The sequence below is a fragment of the Nylanderia fulva genome, unplaced genomic scaffold, assembly GCF_048542155.1.
Source record: "Nylanderia fulva isolate GAGA-0341 unplaced genomic scaffold, ASM4854215v1 Scaffold12, whole genome shotgun sequence".
NCBI classification, from domain to species: Eukaryota; Metazoa; Arthropoda; class Insecta; order Hymenoptera; family Formicidae; genus Nylanderia; species Nylanderia fulva.
Genome location: NW_028189409.1, coordinates 6,008,491 through 6,012,848, shown reverse-complemented (window position 1 = coordinate 6,012,848; position 4,358 = coordinate 6,008,491).

Genomic DNA, 4,358 nt, shown 5'->3' with positions numbered 1-4,358 from the left:
ATATATATTTATATATATATAAAGAAATATATATATATATATATATATATATATATATAAATTTATGTAATTATATACCTATTATATAAAAAGCACTTTTATCTAATTATATATGGACATATTTCATATATAATTTTGCGATTATATATGTATAATTTTATGTATTTCTATATAATTTTATATTGTTAGATATAAAAAATTTTTTCCCGAGTATAAACGTTTATTATTATTAAAAACGTTTATTAGTAATAAAATTGTTGAATATTAATAAATCATGAATAATATTCAATCAAATTATAAAATATATTATAACATTAATAATATGTATATTTAAAATTTTAAATACATAGGAATTTTATTTGTTCATAATTACATCGATCCAGAGTCGATTTTAAAGGTCTCGAATGAAGGATTTCTTCAAGGATAAGATGAGATCGTTTATAAAGCCAGTTCAAGAATTTATAAAGAAAGGAGCCGACAACTCTCATGCACGTGGCAAATTATTTACATCATTTCCACAATGCAGTGAATAATTGAGACTGTGAAAGAGATCTTATCCAACAAAGACGTATAAGGAAATTGTGCACATGAAGTAGAAATTTATCTTCTGATTCGACATTTTCTAATTTCAATGACTTATCTCTGAACAACGTTGCCTAAGAAATGTAACATATTATAGAATCCGAAAATGCATTAATCCTCCAAATATCCTAGAAATGTAAAGATCACACAAACTTAAGATTTAAATATTCTGTCACTTTATTTTTGGAAATTTTTGGTCTAAACTTAATGTCCATTACAAATATGTTCTTTTTTTAATTAGCACGTATTTGTTTTTTTTTCTCGAATAAATTTTAAAAAACAAAATTGAATAATAAAAAAATTATAGAAAAAAATAATTTTTTACAAAACGTAAAATATAAATAAGGAAATTTATCCAAATCGCCGTTTTTTATTTAATATAAATTGTAATGTGACTATTTGCACAAATTCCATTTAATATATTCCCGATTTGATTAAAATATATTAAATCCGAGGTCGCGACAATCTTGATCGGACGTATGCTTTTATTGAGATTAGTGAAATTCAAGTAGAGAGAGACGGATCTAGAAATCACAAAATTACATTGTAAAGTGTCAAACTGTTCTTCCCAACTATGTAATTGGAACGAAAATGTTGTTACTTATTGTGCATTTAAATCATAAGTTACATTACACTAAACTTATTTATTAAACTTAATATTATTTATATAACAAGAATATAATTTATTCTATCTATAAATAAATTTTCATATTTATGATTATTTTAAGCAATTAAATAAAAATGTTTCCTACATTTAGAATATACACATATATTTAATTTTATGCGCGCATCGATTTAAATAATCTTATAATAAAAATACTATCAGACGGAATAAAAAAGTTTGGAACATGATACGTTAAACTTATATATTGGAACCAGCATTTATAATCTTCGATTTTCTACGACGCAAAATGGGAAAGAATGCGACTAGATTTTTCCTACCTGCGCAGGTAACCTGTTTAAGGATTACTACAGAGATTAGAATGATTGCAGGCATCTGCTTGCATTGTCCTCAAACCAGACATTGATCCCTTTTCAGATCCCATAGTAATAAAGAACTGTCCTGTATTTATTATTTTCAGAGCCATAGAATGTAAATGGATGCTGATTGTATCATCAAAATTTGTATCGAACAAAAAGTTATTCACAAAAAGTCTTTCTTTAGTTTTAACGTTTATAATAAAATATGAAGACTGAGAGAAAGAGAGAGAGAATTCGATACAAGTTATATAGAAAAAAATTCGAATTAACAGAGTAAATATTATATGTATATTAAAAAAAATTCTCAAGGAAATTTGATTTTGCATTTTGTTTCAAATTAACAATCTCAAAGCAATATATAATTACATAGCATGGCAATTACGCAATTTTTAAAAATAACACGTTTAATATGCACTTTCATATTCTTCAGATAATTGAATAAATTCTGTAACAAATAAGAGAGAAATTTTCAGTAAAATAAATCGATTGAGCAAATTTAATAAATGAGCTATCCTATGTATATACGTTGTATAATTTGTTAAGTAAATTACACGAAACCTGCTAATGCTAAGTATAAAATTTCGAGGAACTTTCCCGGGGAATAGAAAACCCACGGATATCTTTATTGCAAGAGAGTCGATCGAGTCGATCGAGCGCGAGAACGTGACGTAAAAGGAAACGCAGGTCGCGAAGTGCAGTAAACGCGCTGCATTGCTTGCTTGTTTGAGAGTTTTATCATTCCCGCTGCGATCTGCAGAGGTTGGAAGGTCAACCAAAGTATCTCTCTTCCACAGATAGTGCATTTGCCACTGTCAACTTTCCTTTGTCCTTCTTAATACACGCGCGATTCGCTATCATCGTCGTGCTCGCGATAACTATCATTAGTGGTTCACCGACTTTCGGTCCAAAAACTGCGCACTACACAAGGTTTTGGATGTTTTGAACGTTTTGAATCGCCGATATTGCTGCTGAAAAATAAATTGACAGTAAAGAATGAATGTAAAAAAAATCTATCAGAAATATCGGTAATGAAACACCACTATTTTAAGAAACATTGATTATTCATTACAGAATATCAACAATATTATTTTTCATTATATATAATCAACAATATGTATATGCTTCAATACGTTAGATATAAATGTAACAGAATTTTGTGTATAAACATATGACACTTATTCAATAATAATATATTAATATATTATTATTATTATGTATGTATTATGGATAATAATTATCGGGATGTATAATATTATCAAAATTGATTGGAAATAGAAAAACGCACTAATCTTTTTCAAATTAATAACAGAAATTCATATTAAAGTAAAATCTCTGAAATGCAGCATGTTTACAGATTTGATATAAGAGATACTGCTTTTTAAGAAAGCAATTTTTTAAATAGAAGAAAAAATATTTAAATATTTATTTTCTGATAAAAATGATGGAAAAATATATTCCTTTTCATAATAAAATACATATATAACTGTGCTAAAAATGATTGGCTAACTTCCTCTGGCACATTTTTCACAGCCATATCTTTGACAGATTAAAGTTGCCTTCGCAGAGAACTCGTTCTCTTTCGAGTACAGAATTCGAATGCAGAAATCCCGATTCTACGCCCGGATATTATTTTCCAAGATATCGCAGCAAATGGGAACGCGTTGCTCGTGTGGAACCGTAGCTCGTAAAAAACGCGACAGGCGTAACAAAAGACCGAATTTGATTACGATCTATTACGTAAATCGATGAATTAATCGGCGCGCGAAACGGGATTTAATCGCGTTGCCTTTATATTGTTTTTTCTCAAAACGATAACCGTTAATAAATGGATATTCGCATGCGATCAGCTAGCAAGGAAGTGTCAAACTAGATAAGCGCGCGGCCACATTCATTACTTCCGTCTACCACAGATGCGCCACGCTCCATGCATTTGAGTTGCATCGCCCGAGAGAAGATCAGCTCATCTCTCCGAGATTATACTATACAGGGTGCTTCATACAGATTATATCGTCCAGTATTCTCGTACTTTTAAGCACGAATAAAGACGAATATTCTCTTATTATTTCATTGTTTTCCTCAAAGACCTCAGATTTATATTAAAGCTAAAATATTGATATTTTAATGAAGATTACTATTTAACAGAATATATTATGATATTATACATATATTCTAGAATATTACTATTTAATATTTTATTAAATATTAAATAATCATAATATTTTATATAAGAAAAAATATAAGAATATAATGTAAGAATAAAAATATAAGAAACATTAAACTGGCTATGAGATCCTGCGTACAACCAGAGAAAATATTAAGAATAAATATCAAATATTAGAAATTATTTTTAAATAAAATAAACTGATATAGAAATACAAAATTCAGATATAAAGATATAAAATCTTTTCGATTTTATTATTTTAACATAATTCTTATTCCTAGTATTAATCTTTTAATATCTAAAAAAAACTAAATATCGATCAGAAATATTATTATTAATAACGTCGATTGTCGAAAAAATGGAAAAATGATTGCAGATGAATTTCTAAAGATATTATTGATTTAAAATGGAGAAAGACAACAATTTTTCCTGATTTTGTCAGATAAAAAAAGAGATTTCGTCGAGATAAAGTGATGCAACTCACGTCGAAATAATTTTGCCAAATAATTCGCGCCAGCAACATTCGCGACGTTTCTCTCTCGTGGGTGCTGATTGATCTCTCGCGCGCGGACATGCACCAGGCTTGGTGAGTGGAGGAGCGGACGATCGGAGCGAGTTGCGAGCGGGTACGAGC